Source organism: Podarcis liolepis (assembly GCF_965112155.1).
Source record: "Podarcis liolepis genome assembly, chromosome: 11".
In the NCBI taxonomy this organism is placed as follows: domain Eukaryota; kingdom Metazoa; phylum Chordata; class Lepidosauria; order Squamata; family Lacertidae; genus Podarcis; species Podarcis liolepis.
In genome coordinates, this window is record NC_139565.1 from 47,423,268 (window position 1) to 47,449,594 (window position 26,327).

The 26,327-nt window shown below is 44.5% G+C and overlaps 1 protein-coding gene across 13 annotated transcripts in view; it reads left to right on the forward strand.

Annotated features, from left to right (window-relative positions):
- Positions 1-26,327, forward strand: part of LIFR (LIF receptor subunit alpha) — a 94,610-nt gene that overhangs the window by 2,275 nt on the left and 66,008 nt on the right. For 3 of the 13 annotated variants that reach the window (XR_014517231.1, XR_014517232.1, XR_014517233.1), the window contains exon 1: positions 5,202-5,629. The exons of 2 other annotated variants lie outside the window; for them this stretch is intronic. The gene's annotated coding sequence lies outside the window, so the exon portion shown is untranslated. Of the gene's footprint in view, positions 1-5,177; positions 5,630-5,682; positions 5,777-5,801; positions 5,822-16,245; positions 16,672-26,327 lie in introns of those variants that run through there. 8 more of the 13 variants (XR_014517230.1, XM_083465772.1, XR_014517229.1 and 5 more) reach the window with 7 other exon arrangements.

Consider the following 26,327-nt stretch of genomic DNA (forward strand, 5'->3'; position numbering starts at 1 on the left):
GCAGCTAGCACTCCAAGAGAGCAGGGTGGGCCCAGAGGAAGGCTGCACGACAGAGGAGACCACAGAAGAGAAGATATTGCTTCTTAATATATATTTTTAAATAATTTTTTTAAAATAACTTTTTTTTCTCTTTACAAAAAAAAAAGGGTCCCCGGATTCTTTGAAAAAAATCTGGTAACCTTAAGCTAGCATGGCCAGTGGTTTGCGATGATGGGAGTTGTAGTCCAGGCATATGTGGAGGACCACATGTTCCCCACCCCTGTAGCAGAGCAACCAATCTTCAGCCAGCAAGAAGTATTGATGGCCACCGATTTGGGTGGCCTTTAAAGTGGATTAGACAAAATCATGGAGGCTCTTGAAGGCTACTAGCTATGTTCTGCCTCCACTATCTAAGGAAGTATGGCTCTGACTGCCAGTTTCTGGGAATCGCACGTGGGGGAGAGTGCTGTTGAGCTCAAGTCCTGCTTTCGCGATTCTCACGAGAGTCTGGTTATAGCCACTGTGAGGACAGGCTCCAGCAGGACAGGCTAAGTCCATACTTTCTTTTCTGGCCCAGGAGGACCCACCTTTAACACTGGTCTTTAACCCATTTTAATGCTTTGATATCACTGCTTTCTTTGGATGTCACGGTGGCTCAATTTGGGAATGAGCCTAGGCAACCTCCCCTCCTTCACCCTGGGCTTTTCTTTCCATTTTTTGATTAACCACAGTTCAGGTTTAAAAATAAAATAAAATAGTCACATTATAGATGTCTTCTAAATGTCAGGTAGTTGTTTATCTCTTTGACATCTGATGGGAGAGCGTTCCACAGGGCGGGCGCCACCACTGAGAAGGCCCTCTGCCTGGTTCCCTGTAGCTTTGCTTCTTGCAATGAGGGAACCACCAGAAGGCCCTTGGCACTGGACCTTAGCGTCCGGGCAGAACGATGGGGGTGGAGAAGCTCCTTCAAGTATACTGGACCGAGGCTATTTAGGGCTTTAAAGGTCAGCGCCAACATTTTGAATTGTGCTCAGAAACGTACTGGGAGCCAATGTTGGTCTTTCAAGACCGGTGTTATGTGGTCTCGGCAGCTGCCTCCAGTCACCAGTCTAGCTGCTGCATTCTGGATTAGTTGTAGTTTCTGGGTCACCTTCAAAGGTAGCCCCACGTATCGCTTTGTTCTGCAGCAGCAGCAGCCCAGCATGTCTGTCTGTCTTCGAGAGCCAGTGTGGTGTAATGGTTAGAGTGTTGGACTCTGATGCAAGGAGACCAGGGTTCAAATCCCCAGTCAGCCATGAGTGGATGACTTTAGATCAGTGATTCTCTCCCAGCATAACCTACTTCAGAGGGTTGTTGAGATGATAAAATCAGGAGAGGAGAGCCATGCAATGCCACAGTGGAATATCAATGTAATAAACAGTAAATATATTATTTTGGCTCTTTTCTTCTAACATCGACAGTACATCATCTTGGCAGGAAGTGCGGCAGTTGTGATGGGAGAGGTTGGACGATGCAAATGGGAGAATAAAGGGAAAGCTTATTTGTTGCAGATCAGGAGGACCAGGACATAAGTGATAAGAAGAAACCCTTTTATTTGCCTGTTCTTGGTTCAGCACCAGAAGCCCATTAATACCATTATCGCAGCAATGTGTGTTGCAAACCAGACTTCTGATACACTGAGAAGGGACACTTCTATCAGAGGGCAAATCTATTTACCCTTGGCTAATTCAGTCACAGTCTGAGGGTTTTATTGTACTTATTACAGTTCTATCCCACCTATCTTCCAAGGAGCTCAAGGCAACATATATGGTTCTCCCCACACCCTTCTCCATTTTTATCTTTAAAAACGACCCTGTGAGGCAGATTAGGTAAGACGAGTGATAGATAGTAGCTGGCTCATGGTCACCCAGTGATCAGCTGCGTGGGGATTTGATTTTAAAGTTTCAGGTCCTGTTTAATTTTCTTCCACCTATGAAAGTTCAAAAATAAGAAGAAAGGGCTGCAACCGAGTAAATACGTTTTAATCAATTCATCATAAGAGGTTTAATGGATTGAATATATAAAATTTCACCTGGTTAAAATCTTATTTCTCAAAAATATTTCTATTGTTCTTAGCTAATGCAAACATGTGCCATTGCAGGCTATAAGATGGGTCCCACCATGTGCAGTTTTGATTAGGTCATGTATTAAAATTATATTTCTTATTTTTAAAAAATCCACTGCCTGATTAACCAGGGCACCCCCCCCCCATGACCAACAGTGCTCTCCTGTGCATATTTACTAGGAAGTAAACCCTACTGTGTTCAACAGAGCTTACTCCTGCTTTAATTGATTAAGCTAACTGACTGACTGACTGAACATTTCAGCTCTAAGAAAAACACAGAGCACATTTAAATAGCACATTTCTTTCTTTTTTTAAAAAAATATATATTAGGGATTCCAACATAACGTAAATAGCACATTTCAAGTATTCCTAACAGGAATATATGAAGCTGCTTAGGGGCCCCTCTGGATGAGCTGTTTATTGAGAATACATCCTGATTTGCTTGTTCGAGGTTTATGTGGAGCTTAGATTACACCCAATCTTTATTGAGCATTTCTCCTGATTTCTTTATGGGGCTCTTGGATGACAATGAGCAGCCATCCTGGTCTGCGGAGGGGGTAGTATTTGCTCATCTTCGCATTAGTCATTCATTCATCCCACTTTCAGTGCTCTCTCCATTGCTTTCCCAAACCACAGAAAGTATTAAAAAAGCGGTCGTGTTGTGCTTGGACGACGCAGAGCTGTAATATATTTTAATTGCCCCAAACCTACAGTTTTGATATGTGATTGAATCATTTCCACAAAATAGTGGCAGCCTGAAGGAGGCCTTAGACATTGATCCATCTAACATCAGCAACGATTATCTAGGGTTTCTCAGAGAGGGAAGACTTTCCCAGCCCTGTCCGGAGATGCCAGAAATTGAACCCGGTACCTTCTGCATGCGGGTGGCGCTGTGGGTTAAACCACAGAGCCTAGGACTTGCCGATCAGAAGGTCGGTGGTTCGAATCCCCGCGACAGGGTGAGCTCCCGTTGCTCGGTCCCTGCTCCTGCTAACCTAGCAGTTTGAAAGCACGTCAAAGTGCAAGTAGATAAATAGGTACCGCTCCGGCGGGAAGGTAAACAGCGTTTCCGTGTGCTGCTCTGGTTCGCCAGAAGTGGCTTAGTCATGCTGGCCACATGACTCGGAAAAACTGTCTGCGGAAGCAGACAAACACCGGCTCCCTTGGCCAGTAAAGCGAGATGAGCACCGCAACCCCAGAGTCGGTCACGACTGGACCTAAGGGTGGGGGTTCCCTTTACCTTTACCTTACCTTCTGCATACAGTGCATGTGCCCTACCACTGAGCTGTATCCCTTACTCTCCTGCAAGAAAGCCCCATGGGAAGCTGTCTTTCCTCAAGTCAGACCATGGATCCATCTAGCTCAGTGTTACATGACACTGGCTGGCAGTTGTTTTCGTTAGACTGCTTTGGGAACCGAACCTGCAGATCTGTGACATGCAAAGCTTGTGCTCAGCTAATGAGCTACAACCCTTCCCATGCTTGATGTACCTTATCCCAGCAATATTTACAACAACCCAGCAGGTCAGGCCACTCTTATGATCACCCCCCATATTTGCAGTGCAAAGCCTGGGAGCAGAATCACTTGCTCAGGAATTTGCCTATGGAGTTCCTGGTTAACCCCTTTGAACTAAAGACCTCCCATATTCTGCTGTTCAGCTACTTTGCAACACTGACTCTCCACTGGTGGTCACACTCACATACCCAGGATTAAGTCCCATTGAACTGGTGGAGCTTACTTCTGAGTAACTAACTAGGCCAAGAGATTTCAGTATGGAGCAAGAAGTTTCTCCAAGTTCCAACTGTGGATCTGTGTTGCGATTATCTAAAGGTAAAGGTAAAGGGACCCCTGACCATTAGGTCCAGTTGTGACCGACTCTGGTGTTGCGGTGCTCATCTCACTTTATTGGCCGAGGGAGCCGGCATACAGCTTCCGGGTCATGTGGCCAGCATGACTAAGCAGCTTCTGGCGAACCAGAGCAGCGCACGGAAATGCCATTTACCTTCCCGCTTGAGCGGTACCTATTTATCTACTTGCACTTTGACGTGCTTTCAAACTGCTAGGTTGGCAGGAACAGGGACTGAACAATGGGAGCTCACCCTATCGCGGGGATTCGAACCGCTGACCTTCTGATCGGCAAGTCCTAGGCTCTGTGGTTTAATGCACAGCGCCACCTGCGTCCCTGTTGTGATTATCTACTTCCCCCTAAATGAAGAAAATGTACAAATGCAAAAGAAGGCATGCCAGTCCAGAAGGGAGAAAATCCACAGTCAGGCAGTACCTTTATTTGGACCACCAAAATGCCACAAAATAGTTAGATATCATGGGACAAAAGTGTGAAGGGATAAAGCTGGGGGAGCAATCTCCATGCTTGCTTGTAACACCCATTCAGTTCAGCAGAGCTTAAACCTGTTACTGTGTATGCACAGTTACTGTAACTGGGAGCAAGACCTATTGAACGTAACTGCTCTGGAAAGTTGCAGTGAAACTTTTTAAGTACATGTAAAAGCATTTCAGCACATTGATTCCTCCTTTGTCCCTTATTTTAGCCAGTAGACTCCTTGAGGGCAGAGACCTATCTAATTTGCCTGTTTAACTGCAGGGCACCACCTGAATGTGGAAGGTATTGTATGATGTTTCCAGTTCACTGTAAGGCATTATGTGCTTTTCACACGCACGTGCATTATGATCACAAAGGGTTTTTTTAGTTTTACTCAGAAGTCCAGAAAATAAATGCAAGGAGTCTTACTCTCAATACAACTCATGATAAGAACGCAGCTTTTCTTGCCGCCCGTGCCTAGGTATCCAGACACGTGGGCGCTCCGGCGGAAAAAGATGATCCGATATGAAATACGGGATTAGTTAGCCCTGTGGCGTTATCCCACAGTGGCGCAGCTTAAGTGGTAATTTTAGACTTTGCACTGCTTGGTCTGACAGCGGAGGAGGGGAAGCCTTTAGTTGTACTTCAAAATGTGCCCAGTTGAGTTTGGGGGTCCTACTGTGCCTTCTGCTGAGCGGACCCCTGGACTGGTCCTGCCCTCCAAGTCCTGCCCCTGAAGGCCCCACCACTGGGATCAAGGGGCGGCCAGGGGCAGCGCGACACTTGGCAGCTCGCAGACAGCCGCACAGAAGGCGCTTGTTGCTTGTCCCTCTCCAGCTCCTCCTCCCGCCGCTGGAGCCACAAGCCGAACCTTTTCCATAGGCTGCTGCTGCTGCTCTTCTGAACTGCGCTCGCCGCCTGCCAGGCCTCGGAGCCTCTCGCTCGGACCCATCCGCCGTCGCCACCTCTCCAAAAAGGCTCCCCAGCTCCAGGGCGCACGAGGCCCGGCGCCAAAGCGCACAGACCGTCTCCTCGGTCCCCGCGCGCCCATCCCTCTCGGAGGGCGCCGGGCTGCTCCCGCTGCCTCCCCGCCAGTCTCCGGCTTCCTGTTGGGGCTGCGCAGGAGCCGAGCCCAGCGGAGGTGGGGCCGGCCCGGCCCAGCACGCCTGGCACCGCGGGTTATGGAGAAGCGCGCCGGCGGGGCGGAGGAGAGGCGGCGTGAGAAGGTGAGGGGCGCAACCGGGGGAGTTCTTTGGGGTGGGCGGGTGTGTTTCAAAGAGGGTGTCGGGCTTGGAAAGCCGTGGGAATGGCAGGGAGATCCCGGTCTCGCCGGCGCTGGCACAGCTTTCGGTTCTGAAGCGGCTTACTCGGGAGTAAGTGCCCAGGACTCCTATGGGATTTGCGTCCAGGGAAGCTTGGTGAGACCTGGGTTCGTGGGGAAGGACACTTCGGTCCGAAATTATTGGGCAGCGACTTCCATTGATTCGGATTCCACTTCTGGGACGGGAGGAATGCTTAGAGACGCAGCTTGACACTCCCCCCTCCCCACATCTCTCTCTTTCATTGCACCCCCCCTCCCAACATCTCTCCCTATTTGTGACGCTATTCCCAAAGTTGCTTGCTCACAGCTGAGACCTTTTTGCCTCTTTTTGCCCTTTTTTCTGAACAGCGACTTCTCTCCCCCCCCTTTCCCCGCCCCCAGCTGTGATTATTTTCCCAGAAGGGAAACCGATTCCCATTTTCCGCCCACCCCAGCTGTTGGATCAAAGCCGGAGAGACGACCCAGTCTAAGCTGGGCTCTCCTAAAAGTCGAGACGCTGCTCAGAGACGCGGTCTAGAATTGACAGTCGCAGCTGGATAATCGATTTCTCCGTTTGAATTCCGGGATCCGCCAATCGGCGGTTCCCTAAGCACCCTCGATCCCACTGAGAGTTGCTTTTAAATTTGTATTTATTCAAAAAGCGCTTAGGACCGTGGGATAGTAAATCAACACTTCAGTTTGCGAGTATAGTATGTTGGTTTCGGTTCTGATTAGTTGTTTTCAGTGTAATGGCAGCGAATGCAGAGAAAGATATTTGTGTTCTCTCTTGTCTGTACCTGTAGACCAGCCTTTCACAACCTTGGGTCCCCAGATATTGCTGGACTACAACTCCCATCAATCCCTAACCTGCTATTTTGATATGATAGGAATTGTAGTCCAACGACAACTGGGGACCCACCATCCCTAACCACTGGTGCTGCTAGCTAGGGTTGATGAAAGTTGTAGTCCTAAAAAATATGGGGACACAAAGTTGGAAAAGGCTGCTGAAGACCCTTGCCTGGTGTCCCCCCCCATCTTTTTTTCCTTTCTTTCCCAAGTTAAGCCTTTGGGAATATTGGATTTTGAGTTATCACGGTTGCGGATTGCAGATGGCCTGTGATACATTGGAGAGAGTGAGAGGGCAAAGAGTGACTCAGAGCTATTTCTTTTCCTCTCTGGAGAGATCATCTGGAGGTGGTATTGGCAGAACATCCAGTGAAAGTAATCCAAGGTCATTGCCAGGAGTATCTGGCTCCAACAGAGTTGCTTGAAAGCAATTTTTGGACATTTCAGTGAACCAGTTTGTTTTAATTGCCCAGGAAGGGTTTCAGGTAAGAGAAAAAGGCAGTTAAGCCCTGTGCCCCCAAAAGGCATCCCAATTCCACCCCTGCAAAAGAGGTGTTGGGGTTTTCTAGAAATTGGGGGGGGGGATTCAATTCACTTTGCATTTAAAGGCAAACCAACCTAATTCTCACTTTTCAAAACAATAGGCGAACTGAAACCCAAAGGCATCCTTCGAAAATCGACACTTTTCTGAATTCTGCAGTGCAGCTCCCCAGCCGAGTAATGGGTGTAAAAATGGAGATATTAAATGAAATTGCAAACATGCATTTGCTTTGCTCTGCGGAAATGGGTATATCTAGCAAAGTTGTACCCATCCGTTAATAGCAAAGGACAGTAGCACTAAAATGCTGATGGATTTCCATGAGGACCTAAACAAAAAAATTGAAAACGGTTAATGGAACTGCAGAGAACTGAACTTAAAAGTGAGGGAATGAGAAATTGGCAGATTTGCCAAACTGTCTTCTCGGGGCAGTTTTGAACTTTGCATACTGTGTGTACAGTCTTGAGCAGACCTTATATTGTGAGAGGGCTGCAGGTGGTACATGTTTTCTTTCTAGAAAAGGCTTCTCCGGTGCTCCATAGCCTCCCTAGCTTCAGAGTTCATGTGCCTTTCAGGAAGCATGGTCCCCTGGGAAGGCTGCAGAATTCTTACCTGATAAAGCCCCATGGGACTCTTCCCCTGGGCTTTAACTGAAGCCTGGAAACCTGGGGGAAGTTGGTACAGAGTGTCTGTACAGTTGGTACAGAGTGCCTGAGAGCAGTGGGTGAGCTGATTTTCTATTTAAAGCAAGTTGTTTTATATACCGTATTTTTTGCACCATAACACTCACTTTTTTCCTCCTAGAAAGTAAGGGGAAATGTCTGTGCGTGTTATGGAGGGAATGCCTACGGGTGGATTTTCCTCCTCTAAAAACTACGTGCGTGTTATGGTCGGGTGCGTGTTATAGGGCGAAAAATGCGGTACCTTTTCCATAGTGGTTTCTTTTTGAATAAAGTCTTAACTTAAAAGCAGCAACAGCAGGCTGCCAAGTACATGAAATGTAGCTCCCCCACGTTCCCACACCTACAGGAAAGCCCAGCCCCCATGGGACTTCATGAACTTTTCAGGAAGCGCAGGGCCCCTGAGAAGCCTACAGAATTTAGACCACTGAATTTAGACCACTGGCTTGTTGAGTGAAAGAAATGAGACTTGCAAGCTCCCTCAAAAGATATTACTTTCCATCAAACCCCTGTGCCCCTGCACTGAGTACTTTGTGAAAAGCTTCTCTCCTTTTTGCTAATTTTTAATAAGGTTAATTGATGGGGAATGTTGTTTTTTTAAAATGGCACTAGGCAGCAATAAAGTTTGTAGGGAAATTCTGGGATCCTTCCCCTCAAATGGGCTTACTCTTAAAGTAAGCATGTGTAGGATCAGGCTGTAAAAAAAAGCATACTGAGCACATGTAAATAACGTTCATGAAAGGAGAACCGAACGTGTAGTCTCGCTGGCATAAGTTGTGTATTTGCACTTTATTTCGTTTGTACTTCGCCTTCCAGTGCATTCCCCGGGCAATTTGGTTCAATTGCCATTTTAAAACAAGAACATTAAGCAACATTAAATACACAGTATCAGGGGTGGCAGTTGAAAGGGTTTAAAAACAAAGCAGGGAACAGCATTATGGCAATGCACAGAGGTTAGAAGGGTTTGCTAAGTACTGAAATTGCATTAAGGTAGGCAGCCAGGGAAACCTCCTGGAGATGCCATTACAAAGTGGACCCTGTAATCATATCTTAGATGGAGGGGCACCTGAAGATAGACCTTAGTATATGAGCAGGCCCGTGTGGAGAAAGAGAGACCTTTAGGTGCCCTCGTTGCAAGCCATGAAGAACTTTAAATGTCAAAACAGCACTTTCAGTTGAGTGTGGATATCTTACTGGGAGCCAGTACAGCTGGCAAAACCCAGGTGTAATGCAATTGTAACATGTAGTTCCATTTAAGATCCTAGCAGCTGCATTTTGCATTGATTGAAGCTTCCAGGCCATCTGTGAAGGCAGCCCCATGTGTAATGAATTGCAGCAGTCTAATCTGGATAATGAGGCCAACCAATTGGGGATGCCCTTGGTTGGTGTATCAGCGGAAGCTGGAATGCCATCATAACCAGGTAGGAAATGGTCTAGTCTATGGCAGTAACTTGCACCTCCAGTGATAAAGGTAGATCAATGAGCAGAGCACCCCCAGACTGGGAATGTCTTTCTTCAGGGGGCCTGCAACCCTCTCCAGTGCTGGGATGACCATTACAGATGTGAAGGTCTGGAAGAAAAACCAGAACAAATTGTTTCCCAAAATTTGGAGACCTTCCCGTTTCCATTGACTGTCACTAAGCTGGTGAGATGAACCACCCAGCAACAGGATCTCCCACCTTGTCTGGATTGAGCTTATGTTGATCAGCCCTCATCCGTTGTACTAACACATACCTGAAGGTACATGATGCAACAGGTTTGCTGAATCAGAGCATGTTTGGGTCTCTGCTGCCTGAGTTGTATGGGTGAAAGGCAGGATATGTATGCATGTAATAAGCAAATGTGAAACCAAATTGAGGTTTGCATGTGAGAAGAGGCCGTTGAAAGGGGAAATGATTTAGCTGGTCGTGTGGTCATTTCATGATCTGTGTGGGCTTACTGTGGGGAGTTTCTCCCTCTCTGAATACAGAAGACACCTTAAGTTGAAATATTTGTGGATATGTTTTGATTGCAGATGAAATTCAGAACGATTACTCATGCAGCCTTTTCTTTTTTCCCTGATTACGTCTTGCTTAGATAAATACAACAAGGTTTATTTGGCTCAAAATACTAGTGTAGAGGTGTGAGCAATTGCCATGGAACTGCAGAGGTGTTTTGAATTTCTGGAAGGTTCCCCCGCCTTTCCTCTCGCCTGTGACAAAATGGAACAGAAAACCCTTAAGAACTTGTATTGAATGTTTAGAGTTCAGAGTAGGGTATTGAAGAAGTGAAGGGCTTTGAAACCGTATGCACTTTTGGCCAACAAATGTGTATTAGATTTGAATTTAGGAGGAAGGAAATGTAGACAATGAGATCCTTCTTATGAAAATAGCCTTGGTTGTTAATATCTGTTTAAAGTCAATTGTAGCAGCAACTCAACTAAAGCATCCATTCATGCCAGTTCTGGAGCTGGAAGAAGGACTTCCAGAAGCTGAGTGGAATTTCCAGGCTGATTCATGCAGGATTAGGTGATTCCTGAGAAAACTCAGCAAATTGAAGGTGGGGATGGGGAACCCCTGGCCTCCAACTCTCACCATTCCCAAAGTGTTTGACCAGTGGTAAGGAGTGATGGGGAGTTGTAGTTCACCTGTAACATCTGGAGGGCCACAACTTTAGAGCTTTGGAGGTGACAGCTAGCACTTAGAATTGTGTCCGAAATGAAATTGTTCTCGTTCTCTTCGAACCCTGTGTCGATTCTTTGGTTCTGGGATGCTCCGCGTCTGGATTGTGGGAAAAAAAGAGAGAAAGAAAGGAACGTTATAAAATAGTGTAACTGTATAGTGACTGGAGATGTTTCTATGCAAACAAGTGAAACATGATTCTGGCTGTGTATCGGTTTGGATGCCGGCTTTGTCCCTGCATTAAGCCGTGGCTCTCTAAATATAGTGCTGAAATTTGCCTAGGAGCTTAGTACTTTTTCCAGGGAAGCTTGCTGTGCTGTTGAAATGGATAGAATGTTAGGTATGGATTTGATTCAGGTTTTTTTTCTGTGCCTTGAGCCTTTTTGGGTGACCTTGGGTCCCGGTGTCAGAAGTATGTATACTTCTCTCAGTTACTGCAGGAAAAGAAAACCTCTTGATTAAATAGAAATCTGTATTTTCATCCTTGGCAATGTAAGCAACCAAATAGGGTCAGAAGCCTCATATTGTTACCCTGCAACAGCAGAAATTAACTTCGGAAATTAAATGCCTCTTGTACGGGAGAAGAGAGGAAAAGGAATAAAACTTTCTTTGTGTCCCAATTCCGTATTGAATATTCCTTCCCATATGAAATTGTGCAGAAAATTCCTGCATTGCAGGGAGTTGGACTAGATAACCCCCCACCCCCTGTTGTCCCTTCCATATCTACATTCTGATTCTATGACTTTCTCGGGGAGATGCAACATTCTAGTTGTCTAGTTGCAAGGGTCTTAATTGTGATCATCTTCCTCACCTTGCCATGTTGCCACATTCCCTTTCTGGTTCAGTTGCCTCTGTGTCTGGAGAGAAACACCGTTTGGGTTAGGCTGACATGGGTTTAGCAATGAGGCTGTTTATAAAAATGTATGATGATGGAATCAAAGTTTAGTCATTTTTCTCAGCTTCTTAAACGTGTAACTGAAAACTCCAGTGCACTGGTAAAAGCAATGGGTGCAACAGAAATGTTGGTGTTTGGGGAGCATATTTTTCCAAGAGCATATGCAGATTGAACATTTTCTCCTTCGAATTTATGAAGTTCTTTGGCACCTTTGTCTGTCATGATGCATTCCTCCAGACATTTTTAATACCATACGTCTGCACATTAGGCAGACCTCTGTGAACCAAATTCAGTGATACTTCTCAGTGGAGACTGCTGCAGTCAGTGGCGTAGTGTGGGTTGTCAGCACCCGGGGCAAGGCAAGTAATTTGCGCCCCCTAACCCGTGGATTTTAGTAGGGGCAGAGAGCTGCGAGCGCGCTCCCCCCAGATGTTGCGCCCGGTGCGGCCGGCGCCCCCTGCACCCCCCACGCTACGCCACTGGCTGCAGTAGAAATGTTAATGACATGCAGCACATGTAATGGTTGTAGCAGAAGCCAAGTCTGTTTTCTAACCATGTGTATACTTGAATCTGAGGAAGAGAGGACTCTGCTTTAGGCAGATTATTGGTCCATCTAGCTCAGTACATGTCTACACTGATTGGGGTCTCGGACAAGTCTTCCTAGCCCTTCCTGGTTAGAATCTTCTGCATGCAAAATGTATGTTCAGTCACTTCACTTAGATCTTCTAATCTTCTGGTATAAATCTTAAAGAAGTATATTCGGTGAACTGGGTGGCAGCCAGCACCACTATTTTATGTGGTTTTATGGGAATTAATGAGGGAGTGCAAATATCACTTTGTTTTCTTGTTGATTTCAGTGAAAGATTTGGCCATCCTTCTGCTGCGGCTAACTCTGGTATGTTCAGTCCAATCAGATTCACCCCTGAACATCAGACTTCCTAAATCTCAGATGGATTGGACCAGAGGTCGCAATTTTATAGGGCACAAATGCAGCCTAACAGCTGTCTAAACCAGGGGTTGTCAACATGGTGGCCTTAATTATGTAAATAAATCAAATTTTGTTTTTTTAAAAGCATTTATATAAACCACTCAACAGTGTACTGTATTTAAAAACACACATACAATGTAGTTAAAAATGCAGCCCAAAGCCAATGAGACAGCAATGTTAAAAGCATATAGAATAAGAATTTGGGGGATTCTGATACATAAAACAGGGTCTTGAATGATCCTATGGGCCAGAAAACGCCTGCGCAAAATGTGTGAAGCAACTGATGGTTGCCGTTCTGTGTATGGCAAAGTGAAGGGCATTTAATGACATAGGGCTTGAAGTGGCATTTTGTGGTGCCCCCCCCCCATGCTGAAATGAGGCTTGAAAAAAGCCATCTGCTGTAGCCAATAGCATTGGGATGCGGTTTGTGTGCTCTGCCTACAGCAGTTTCTCTTGTTTGCAGAAGGGCCACTGGGCCCTCGAAGTTTGGTCACCCCGACCTAAACTAAATTAGAGACGTCTGTTCTGTCAGTTTCACGTATCTCTTCTTTTTCCTCTCCACCCTTTACATGACCTTTCTGTGAACTTTCTGTGACCATTCTAGCCTATTTCTAAAACGCAAAACAATGCCTGCCGTGCAAAGCGGTTAAGAATGAATTTGTTTCGTTTTCATTCGTTCAAATTGCTACTTGTACTGTAAAAATGAATGGTGGAATAATTTGTTTAGAAAACCTAACGAGAATTGCGCAAATTAGTTTTTGTCCAACTGGATTGTATGTTGCTGTTTTCTTTTGCATCAGATGAGCTACTAGACTGCCGAACTCAATTTGTTAGTCTTTATTGTTTTTGTTTAGAAATGTATAAAGCTCTCTTTTCTGTTTCTACTGATTATCAAAGGGCCAAATGACCAGAAACTAATGTAAAATGTAACCCTCCAAGAAAATTAAGATTTTAAAGGAAACAATGTGATCTAAAAGCAAACATTTGCAGGGAAATTCCAAAAACCAGAGAAACACTCCAGAGTTTAGGAAAGGCCAAATGTCTGCTTGAGTAGGAAAGGCTTAACTGCTTGTCTAAACAAATCAAACTCTTGAAGCAGGCAAATATCTGATGGAAGGAATTGAAGCCGGGTGATAATGAGAGACAGAGTTGGACCAGAAATATCAGCCTATTTAGAAATTAGGAGGAGGACAGGGGGAAAGAGAGCACCCCAAAGACTGAGGGGTGCAGGAGAATGTTTGGAGAATTTCAGGAGTTTTTAGAGAAAGTAGGAGAGGGGCAATGGTTTTAAAGTTTGTAAGGCTTTTTAAAGTTTACAAAGTTTGTGTGCATGAGTGCTCTCTCTCTCTCTCTCTCTCTCTCACACACACACACACACACACACACACACACCTGCCTGCCCCCCCATTTTTGCACATTGTCTTGAAAAATTAAAACTAAGGTAACAGTCTTCAAAATTTTCTGAAATTTCCCTCCCCTTTACCATTTTGATTGGGGGGGGGAATGTTGCTGCAAAAACAAAGAGGGACAATGTTTTTTTGGGGGGGGGTGGCCCTAGCATGAATTCCATAAACACATAGAAAAAATTACGATAGTTTCAGGACAACTTTCGGTGATGAGAATTGGCCTCGGCATTTATATAGCAGCTCTTGCAAGTGTTCAAAGCACTTTGTATCATTTGTAATCCTTGCAATAGCCCTGTAAGACAGGTCAGTAGTAATTTTATCTCCATACTGCAGAGAAGTGACTTGTCGAAGTCCAGATAGTGTGTTCATGAAAATTTGAGTCTGTTTCAGCTCCATATTTAAGGAGGACTTAGATAAGACAGCGGTACTCCCCCTTTCCCAAGCTGGTGGCCAATAATGAGTGAGTAGGCAGCTAACCTTTGCCCACCCTCCCTTCAGATGAACTACAACTCCCATCTGCCTCAGCCAGCGCAGCCATCAACATCTGGCCGCCCATAAGTTCCTCATCCTGTGCTATTTGAAAGTGTTCTTTTTTCTTTTCTTATCTGACAGTTCTGGAGGTAGTAGGAATCTGGCAAGGTTGAGGACCTATTCTTGGAAGTTGCTAATCTGTGCACAGTGTAAGGCCATAAAGATAAAGTGGCTCAGAGTGAACCCAGCCATCAAATGTGTGCTTTGAACATCTGCTTATCCTGCAATTGCTTTTTGTAATGAATGAGGTCCAGTAAGAAGAAGGCAGCACCCACCCACAATTTCTGTCCTTTTCAGAGAACCTTTGGGTTCCTATTGGTGCTCCATGCTGAGTGCATGTTATGTTCAAAGCATCCCCTCCTTCCTCATTGGGGATGTCTCTCCCCCTACACACACACATCAAGAGGAAGTTGGCGCCATTTGCACCTCTTGTCCCACCTGATTGGGCTGTTGGCGAATGCTAGTGGTGAGAGATTCCAAGTAGAGCTGGCTTCCCCTGATTGGTGGACCTCCTTCACACATGGTCATTTCCGACCCTCTGAGATAAAAGGATTAAGCTTTCAATGTTCTCAATATTTTCCATCAATGCTTCGTAGAACTTGCCTGGGGTGACTCATGCCACTTTGTTGGCTGAAGAGGTTTTGTAAGTTACTAGGTCTTCCTTAGACATGTTTTCTTTCTCTTAAAGCAGCTTGCTGTTTTCTTCCTCTCTCTTATACTGATCTAAATAAGAATTTTTTGTTTTAATTCTTTAAAGAAGAAGAACGCTGGAGGTGGGATCTGGTGGGGTCTTGCATTGCCTAACCAGTCGGTCTATGCTCTGGACCAGGCTTCCTCAAACTCGGCCCTCCAGATGTTTTGTACTACAATTCCCACCATCCCTGACCACTGGTCCTGCTAGCTAGGGATCACAGGAGTTGTAGCCCAAAAACATCTGGAGGGCCAAGTTTGAGGAAGCCTGCTCTGGACCACGAGTGGAGAACCTGAATGCTGCTGGACTCCAGCTGCCATTGTTCCTGACCCAGAGGGTTTGGGAGTCCCAACAACATCAGAGTGGGGGGCACAGGTTCCCTGTTCCTTCTCCAAACTTTCAAGGCAAAAAACTGAGAATGACTTATTTTTACTCTGCCTGCTGGTAAGCAAGGTGGGAGTCCAGAAAAGCCTTTCTCCCTCAGTTTGCAATGATACCGCAGGCCTGACAAAGGCGACTAGTTAATGATTCCAAAATGTGTGAGATGGTAAATAAAACAGGACTAGGGTATGTGTGTTGTCCTTTCATTTTCCCTGCTGTCGAGAGGATGTTGTAGGACTGCAACAACCCTGTCCTCTTAATTTCAAGAGAATTCCAGTACAATCATAGTCATGTCTACTCAGAAATAAGTCCCAGCAAGGTGAGTTAAGTCTCCCCACCCCACCCCAAAAAGCCAGGAGGAGCCGTGTTTATTTGCTTCATGGCTATCCATACATTGGGCACTTTATAGCACAGAGCTTCAACTTTCTTACGTTTTCACGGCCAGGAGTGCTGTTTTTGACAGTGTACACATGGGCCTCATTAACTTCGGTGATCCTACTTAAATATGGAGTTGAAAGATCACTGGTGTTGGTTTCCGGGGGGCAGAAACTAGGGAAATGCTCAGTGCTGGTTTGGAGAGAACCATTTGTTTTGGAGGATGTGCCCAATCTTATAGACAGTGGTCGTTAAAATGAGCTGCATTCTATGCAGGAAACTCAGAAGAATTATTTTTAGAGTTGGTATAAAGCCAAAAATGGATTTGTGTGTACCATATATATTTATATAAAATACAGTATGTACATTTTAAGAATGGTCATGGTAATTATGGTGAAAAGAAGCTTAGCCACCCTTCTGAGGTCTGCAGGCAACTCTAAGCTACAGAAAATACAGAGTAGCATGTAATGAGCACTGTAGTATTTTGAGAGCCTGGGAATATTTTCCCTTGGCCTCCAGTGCTTTGTTATTTTTGCTGCCTAGAATTTTTGGGTACATGGAGTACAGGGTTGCTGTAGCAATGTGGCTCTGCCGATTATGAAAGCAGCGCTCTTCCCATGAAGGACGGTGTTTTTCTTCTTCTGTAGCAAAGCTTTCAATCCGGCCGATGCTCAAAAGGCAACCGAGCCAACGATGTTAATCTTACTGAACCGTGCCGTGTATTTTGTAAAGCGTCTGTCTTAATAGACATAGCGCTCTCGTTTTTCATCCCTGCATATCTGGCTTGGAATAAGGCACACAAACAGTCAGTTGAAGGTGCCGATTCATGTAACTGGACTTTGAGTACCTTAGTGATATGTACTGAATTTGTACCTAATGCTTGTGAATATATTCAGATCTGTGCAGCTTTCTTGGGTCCATTTTATACATTTTACCTGGAACTAAGCTGCTGTGAGTTCATCGTGACTTTCTTCTAGGTAAGTACACATAGAACTGCCCCTTGTAAGTTTTCTTGTTTGTGTATTCAGCCTTGATGTCCTGAAAGTTTTGTATGACATCTAAAGTGTTAGTATTACATGGTATCGATCGCCTACAGATTCAGACTTGTGAGATACATTTGGGACTGTATCCACTGTTGCATCTTGGTTTCTTTCTTACTTTCTATGGTAAAGATTTTAATCAAGCCTTAGACTGATGTATCCTCCCAGAATGTCAACTTTGAATAATAAGTAACAAGGTAATGGATTTGTTAGAGCCCACAAAAAAGGTCAGAAAGGTAAGCAAACTCTGAAAAGCTTACTCACTTTTATTTTAGCATTAACAACATGATAGAATTTGACTGTTACTTTTGAAACTTTTTCTGATGGGCCAGCAGGTTAACGGTAGTTCTTAACTTTTTTCCCCTTCTGACTCGTGCAGAGATTGCAAAGGAACGCTTTGGATTGAATGACTCTGTCTTGCAAAAGTTATTTAGAAGCAGTGAGATGGTTGAGGAGCTCTGTATACTATTGATGCATTTCTTAATACCGTGCCTTATTATTTCCAAAAATTAGGCCTTTTTCAGATTTGCCATCACCGTGAGCAGTCTGCTTAAATAAAAAATAAACTATTAGGGTGGGTGCATCATGTGGCTTCTGAATCCTGGCTTATTTTGAAGCTGTTAATCATGGTTTTCTGTTACATGTGAATGAAGAACTATGGCCAGTTATGGCTTCCTAGTTTTTCTATTGCCACTCATGTGAAGGCCTGCATTTGTGCACACAGTTTGTGCATATCCCGGTTTGCTAGGATGGGATTTTGGATTATGCGAATGCAGACATTTCTTGCCACCAGCTCTTAAGATTGTGATTACACCAACAGCCTCCGCAATGCACTATATATGTATTCTGAGAAAAACAGTTGGTGTAGACGCCCCCTTAGGATAGATTTCAGAGGAAAAACCTCTCAAATAAATGGCGGAATGCTCTAAAATACTCAAATATTTTCATAAATGGAATAATTATTAGGGAACCTAATGAGGTTTCATTAGAAGGACTGTTCCTTTTTACCACTCTTGCCCTTTTATCTCCATATTTGTATCATTCACTACACCTTGAAATATGGCCACTGGCATCAGGTTTATAGTCAACTGGACAGTAATGTTCTTAATCCTATTTTGATGTCGATTATAACAGTTCAGAATTGCATCAGTTTTAAACATTTTCCTGAGTAGTTAGATTTGAACAGTTACCCTTGTTTTATTTTTAAATCACCAACAATACAAAGCTGGTATATCACTTTTTGTTTGGTTGTCCCATATGTGAGATAATATTTCACACGGATTTCCTGAGCAACACTGGCTATTTCAACAGTGAAGAAATAAATGAAGTCTTTTAGTGTATTACTGGCTAGAATAAAACTAATAGCATAGTACTGCCTTCTGAAATGTGGAGGTAATGATGAACGGTTATACCTAACTTAGTCAGTGAGCAGACTCACTGAAATCAATGGACAAGTCCTGATTTATTTGGAAGCAACTCAAAGGCTTAGGTTTCTCCAGACTACATTTGTTAACCTGCATTCTTTTCCAGCTGGCTGTTACATTCCTGCTTTCTTTCACCTTTTTCCTTTTTGCAAAATCGCCACATCAAATTCAGCTTCAAAGAAGAAAATAATTACAGGCCTTCATGCTACAGAAACGAACTCTTTAATCCTGTTAGACTTGGTGTGGCCCAAGGTTGAATTCACCTTGCACGGCAGCTAGTCAGCAAAGAGAAGGTTATGCCAAAACACTTCAGGGGGTTAAAGTTTTTGAGTATCAGTTTAGTTAACGTGTACCTGAGATGTCAAAATATTGCCACCTAGTGCTATTAATGGCAAAGCCTGGCAAACAGGAATCCTAGCCGATCAAGTGGTTTGTAGTTAAATCCCGTTTAGGGTCCATATTTTTGCCATGTCACAGTCTACAGATCTTTTCATCCATGAGGAAACTTATATAGCAACCCTTGCCAGCCAGTGCTGCTTCTGTGGACTCATTGCCCTCTGATTTGGTACAAATATACCACACCACCTGCAGGGTCAAGTTCTGGAAAATGCAAGCTGTTGTGTAACTTTTTCCTGGTTTTCTTCAGTAAGTTACAGGTGGATCGCTTAAGATTGTTCAACACACATACAAACTATTTTTTCTTAAAAAGAAAAGAAGGTAGGCTAGCCTTTCCATCTGATGCATGGAGGAGCAGGACAGATGGGTGGTTATTTATTTATTTACTGCGCACACATGGTTCTCTCCCCCCCCCTTCCCCTTCCATTTAATCCACACAACAGCTCAGTGTGAGGTAGGTTAGTTGATTATTATTGGATTTGCTAGAAGACCTGTTTTGGGGGAAGGGCCATAGGTGCAGTGGTAGAAGCTCTGCCTTGCATGCAGAACGCCCCAGGTTCGAAACCCCGGTGTCTCCAGGTACGGCTGGGAGAAATTCCTGTCTGAAACTCTGGAGGGCTGCTGCCTGTCAGTGCAATAGACAATACTGAGCTACATCAACCCATGGATCTGAGGTGGTCTTAAGGCAGCTTCGTCTGTCATTCAAATTGTGATGCTGGGGAATGAACCCGTTGGGACTTCTCTTTGAAGTTATTGGCATTTGTCTGTCTCAAGAGACAATGGAGTGCACACACTTCCATTGGTGAAGTCAAACCACTGTATTAGCATCACCAAAGTGACCTCCTTGAGGCACAAGCCTGGGCACGGTTGTGGTCCAAAGCAAAGCACAGCCGTATGTTTGGTACCAGCTTGGCTGCAGGAGACGTCAGAAGGAGGCGTATGAGGCGCCATCCAACCATCTTAGGGACTCCACTCTGGACTTGTGTGGGTTTACTCCTTAGCTTTTTCTTTTCCCGAAAATGTCCTGCAAGGCAGCAGAAGTTTAGGATCAGAGTTTTCCTTCTTCTTCTTTCCCAGGTAGATGGATGAACCCCATTTGCCCCTCACTTCCCTCCACAACACATGCAGTCACCGCCTTCTTGAGCATTGGACTCCCTGTGTGCTGGCCCCCGGGGTAATCTGAGAAATGTGGTCCAGGTCTGGTCCAGAATCTGAAGGTTCTGCTGGGAGTCAGTCTGATGGGGCCAAGGCAGGACACAAGGCAGGAAACCAGGCAAGGATAGGTACAGGATCTGGCATACAGCAATGTTGTTCCCGCAACCTGGGGCGGGGTCCGACAGCCTTTCATCTTTGTCGGGGTAATTGAGGGTCCTGATCCCCCGGCAACTCCCCTCCCTGTTTTGCCCGAAGGCGAGCACTCCTCCTGCGAGTACTCAGGTCTCTCCTTCTCTCAGACCCTAGTCGCTGCAGCTCAGGAGACATCGGTGGGTTACTAGACCCAGAGGCCGCCTCAATCTCCCCTGACCAAACCGGTAGTGGAGCAGCTGTAAGTGATGGCCCAGCTGGAGGCAATGAGGCAATCCCCACATCTGGAGCCAGGGCGGGCTCAGGCCCCTGACTTAGCCCATCTGGTGTTTGCTGCAGGGGCACCTGTGCAGACCGGGACTCTTCAGGGTCAGGCCCCAGACTTGGTTCAGATGATGCCTGAGGCAAAGGATCCAGTGCAGACTGGTTCCGAGTCTGAGCCTGAGTCCCAGGCCATCACACACTGTTGGTGTCATCTGCTCAATCCTTCAGAGCCTGTCTTCGCATGCGGGTGTGGGTGTGTCTTTTTAAGTATTGCATTTGTATTCACCCTAAATATGATTCTGTATGTTCTTTAATTCTATACCGAAAGTATTTCCAATTAATGCTTGCTCAAAACGTTTATGTGTACACACACACACACACACACACACACACTTGAAGTAAAGTTAAATGCTGGCAATGAAGAGGAGGAATAGGGCACAATGCAACGCTGCCATGAATTTGGATGGAAAAGGAAAAGGAAACTCACTAATTACACTTCACAGTCTATTATAGCTGAGCTCATGGGAGACTTAAGAGCAAAAAAACACACCAAAGGAAATCTCACTAACTGTTGAGAGAGAATTTGGATGTGTAAAGTTTATGAAAGCAAATTACAGGTGGGGTGTGTGATGTATGCATCTGTATTTTACTGGAATATGTTCAGAAGCTTGACTTGCTTCCATGAAGGAGATAAATTGAAACCATGGGGTGATAATAGCATCATAACGCATGATTCTAGTAGGTATCATTTGCATTTATATCCCACCATTCCTGCGCGGAGCTTGAGGTGGCCCTCCTCCCAGTTTTATCCCTAGTGCGTTAACCTGGTGTTCATATTACCATTTTGCTGCCTCTCATAGCAACACTCTCCTCAGATTACATTGCTTCATTATTTCAATGGACAGATAGCATGGTTAAATTGTATACAGGGGAGTATTTAATATAAAAATAAACCAGAAGTTCTTAAACTTTGAAAAGCAGCCTATGGAGGCAATGAGTAAACTACATAATGCCTTGCTTGATGTTCTAGTTTGTGTGTGTGTAAGAGCATCCGTTCTGATGCTCAGCCTGTATTCTAAAGTAGTGCAGTCCCAGGAAAGAGGTTCTACAGAGGTAAAGATAAAGGACCCATGGACGGTTAAGTCCAGTCAAAGGCGACTATGGGGTTGCAGCGCTCATCTTGCTTTCAGGCCAAAGGAGCCGGTGTTTGTCTAGAGCCAGCTGTCCAGGTCATGTGGCCAGCATGACTACTGTGGCCTAAACCACTGAGCCTCTTGGGCTTGCTGATTGGAAGGTCGGTGGTTCGAATCCCCATGATGGAGTGAGCTCCTGTTGTCCCAGCTCCTGCCAACCTAGCAGTTCGAAAGCACACCAGTGCAAGTAGATAAATAGGTACCACTGTGGCAGGAAGGTAAACGGCGTTTCCATGCACTCTGGTTTCTGTCATGGTGTTCTGTTGCGCCAGAAGCGGTTTAGTCATGCTGGTCACATGACCCGGAAAGCTGTCTGTGGACAAACGCCGGCTCTTTCAGACTTAAAGCGAGATAAGTGCCATAACCCCATAGTTGCCTTTGACTGGATTTAACCATCCAGGGGTCATTTACTTTTTACCTGGTTCTACAGAACACATAGCCGAGTCCTTAACACCAAGTAACTACTGGTCAGCTGCAGATTCTGCACCAGTAGGGGTAACTGGATAAACCAGTGGAAAAGAGCACAAATGCGTACTTACAGAACAACAAGTCATACAGGAACGTGTGGCAGATGAGCTTCTTAGCTTAAGCAGATGTAGTATAGGGTCAATTTGATGGGCACTTGCTGACTTTAATACCAATTTGGAATACGCCTACTTCAAAAAATATGTCGGTCCCTTACTTTTAAGGCACCTTGGCATGGTCAGTGTACCATACAGATAACTCCCAACTTGTGCATGTGTTAAATTCTAAGTAATTTATTGTGTACGGGGCATTGTGGTCATGGAATATCCTTCTAGCTGAAAGTGGTTTTTAGAGTTTTATTAGTAGAAACGAGAGCCATTTACAGTAATTTAAATTGATTTCTTGATATTCTGCGATTCCTGAAAGCATAGGTCTATGCTTTCTGGTAAATCGCTGCTGGCTTAATATATTGTTGGATTTTTTTTTCAGTTTCTTCCCAGAGCTTGAAAGTTATGCTTACCTGCTGTCATGTTTTGAAGGCGTGGAGTTTAAGTTAGACAAAATCAATCATGTTTCTTTACCACCATGCTTTTATGGCTATTGATTTATGTTAGTAACAGAGGAACAGAGGGAGAGCCTTACTGGATCCCACCATGGTCTACCAGATGCCATAGGAAGCGATAAACAGGGCAATAGCACTCTTTTGTCCGTGATCCCCAGTAAACTGGTATTCAGAAGTATAGCGCCTCTTGGAGCCACCGTGCCTCATTCTCCTTAAATTTGTCACACTCCCCTTTTTAAAGCTGTCTTTAAAATGGTGACTGTATCTTGTGGCAGTGAATGCCATAGTTTAACATGGTTTATTAAATGTACATGTCACTTCACAGTAAAAAAGAAAGTCCTGAAATAATTTACAATGCAAGAAAAAAAACCAAAACCCCACAATAATATTTCATAAAACATAATCAAAACAGATTTAGCAGTACAATGTATCATTAGTAAAGGTAAAGGGACCCCTGACCATTAGGTCCAGTCGTGGCCGACTCTGGGGTTGCGGTGCTCATCTCGCTTTATTGGCCGAGGGAGCCGGCGTACAGCTTCCGGGTCATGTGGCCAGCATGACTAAGAGCAGTGCACAGAAACGCTGTTTACTTTCCCACTGGAGTGGTACCTATTTATCTACTTGTACTTTGATGTGCTTTCGAACTGCTAGGTTGGCAGGAGCAGGGACCGAGCAATGGGAGTTCACCCCATTGTGGGGATTCGAACCGCCAACCTTCTGATCTGCAAGCCCTAGGCTCTGTGGTTTAACCCACAGCGCCACCCAGGTCCTATTACAATGTACAGTGGTGCTGCCCAAATGTCCAGAAAAACAAAAACACCTTTGCTTGGCTCTGAAATGATGACAAGACATGGGCCTCTTTGGGTAGAGCATTCCATAAATTAGGAGCTACTACAGAGAAAGCCCATTCTGTGGGATAGCTCAGTTGGTAGATGATGAGACTCTTAATCTCAGGGTTGTGGGTTTGAGCCCCACCTTGGGCAACCCCCCCCCCTGCATTGTAGGGGGTAGCACAAGATGATTCATGTGGTCCCTTCCAACTCTCCATTTCTCTGATTCTCATCACCACCCTTTGGATATGCCTTGGAGGTGGCATGCAGAGACAGGTCTTGTATCATTGAAGAACTTCCTTTTGTCTCTTCTGAATCTCCCAACATTCAGCTTCACTGGTTCTCCATTATACAGGGAGAAAACCCCTTTCACATCCTCCATACAACACACAATTTATACACCTTTGCCACACCCTTTTTTTCTAAAGTAGGCAGAAAGGAAAAGTGAGAGTTCTAGGAAAAGGAGAGGTTCCTGGATGAGGCAGAGCTGGAATACTTTCTTCCCAGAAGCAAAGTTTTAGCATGACGGCATTCAGAAAGCAGGTGTCCCTTGTTCTCCCTATAGAGGCTCACCTGGTACCCTTGATCATGTTTCAGTGCCAGGTTTTTAACTTCATTTTAACCTTAGTTTCAACACTTAAAATTTCATCCTATCCTTAAACTGATGGTGCTAGGGAAACGGATGTAGCTTGGTGGTTGAGCATGCACATTCAATCTTTGGCATCTCCAGGTAGGGTTGCCCGGAACCCTGTCTAGAACTCTGGAGCTTCTGTTAAGAAGGACCAAAGACTTGGCTCAGTATAAAGCACTTTCTCATTATTGTTCTTAATTTCCTCTTCTTTTTAGTTTTATAAGTTTGTGCCAGAACTGAAGTGGAGCCAGCTTAGCTTTCTTACAGACTGTTTGTTGAATGCTTTGATTGTTCTATCGCTTACTATCTATACATCATTCCCCAAGGCTTCCGCCTGAAGTGGATGACATGAAATATAATGCATTGTTATGATAGTACTGTGCTGCTAAACCTGGAAGCTGGGGGAAAGCAGGGAGTGTTCTGGAATTTCTGGCTGCAGTAGCTCCTCCCTCTCATGACTCCGTTTCTGGTTGGTTTCAGGAGCCAAGCTGAGATACCCTGTCCTACTTCTAAAGCTTGAGAGTTGGGTTAGTGTCCCAGAAAAAACACCCTTACTTTAATTTCAGGCTTCAGGCCTCTGGAGTCTGAGGCCCTCCAGAAGTGTGTGTGTGTGTGTGTGTGTGTGTGTGTGAGAGAGAGAGAGAGAGAGAGAGAGAGAGAGAGAGAGAGAGAGAGTTTTTGCATACATGCTTTATTGAAAGATTAAAAAGTACATAGTTGCAAGTGCACAGAGAAAGGAAGAAAAGAAATAATACCCATGTAAAAAATCAAAACAGAACAACAGCAAAAAAATGTATGCACAACAAAAAAAAGAAAATAAATTACTGATAGGAGATTGAATGTTCCCCAATCTGATATATCTATGTATTGTTCACAATGCACAATAATTCTAAATATTTGTCTGTGAAAGAGGCAGTGACTGGGAAGCCCAGGGAGTAGAGTAAATTCAGAAGGAGACTAGAGTTCAAGAGAAGTTTGAGGAAGTCCTGAACTGGGCATAAGCACCTCATAGTTGATTTATTTATGGAAGTAATCTCTTATAAAGCTTTATTGTTTGGTATTATTCTACGCTTTCCCCTTTCCTCATCTGCTTCACCTAGCAGTAATAAAAATTGTGAACTTCCAGTTCTTGCCTGAAGTTGAATAATAGCTCCTTTTTAGTTTTCAATAGCTTCTCATTTCACTGTTCATTTATTCATTTCAGAGGAAGAGAAGTGGCCTATTTAGTTTTTACCTGACACACCTCTAACAGCCAGCCTTCAAACTATTTTTGTGGGCACACATCATATTATGCTAGGATGGCTTTTTATCTGTGCCAGTGGCGTAGCGTGGGTTGTCAGCACCCGGGGCAAGGCAAGTAATTTGTGCCCCCTAACCCATGGATTTGCGCCCCCTAACCCATGGGTTTGCGCCCCCTAATCCTAACCCCCAGATGTTGCGCCCGGTGCGGCCGGCCCCCCCCTGCACCCCCCACGCTACGCCACTGATCTTTGCAGGTGGTTGGAAGCAACTAATGGAAAGGACTCCTCTTGCTGTAGATGTAAGTCCTAGTTCACTTCCAACCCTGTACAATTTTTCTCTTACTCTTTATCTTTAGATATCAACCACCCTTTTGGTTCCTTCCCTGTTGATGTTCTGGACAAAATTTAAGTCTTTTTGTTCCACCAGGCTTTTTTGCTGGTGGAATGATCCTATTCTGTTTGCTGGTGTCTTGCCTTGATCCCTTTTTGTATTTTGGTTTTATTTTATTGTATTCTCCTACATCTCTTAAAGTTTGTAATTTTTGTATATTTGATTAATCTTGTGAGTTAGTTTGTAATTTTTGTATCTTTGATTAAGTCTTTTGAGCTGCCTTGAGCTGCTTCCACGTTGAGGCAGAAAAGTTGGGATAAAAATGTTTTAAATCAACAAAACAACCAGGAAAGTCCCATCATTCAATAGGATGATGAAAAAGACAGCAGATACACGTGAGAGTCTTATCAAGCTGATCTTGACATCTTTTGAACATATATGTACCTCCTTGGAGGAGATCACTTTGCAGTTACTTTATGAGAACAATATTTTGATCAAATCTGAATCTCCTCTAGTTTACTGCAGTGTGGATGGAACACGTTCAACAGTTTTGCAGTTGTAAAAAGATGTAGTATTTATTGACTGTAAAACATTCTCCAGGCTTGGCTAGGATCTATTTAGGTTAGCCAAGCTTGGGGAAAGCCATTTCTTTTATAATCTGCATGTTTGAATAGAATACACTCTTTATTTCTCTCTTCTTTTTTCCATTCCCTTAATTTTTGGAAAACTGTTGAAGAAGTTAATCTAAATTGGAGTAAGTGGGAGAAGAGTGACTGGAATGAAAATATTGTTTTCATAAGTTCTAACTCTGCTTAGCATTGTTGAAAGCTCATCAGCGCTTGGATAGGAGACGCACAGGGATTTTGATTGTGAGCTGCTCAATCTTGCTTTCCCAGAAAACTCAGAAGTATAATAAATGGTTGAAACACATTGTGGAAATATGGAAATAAC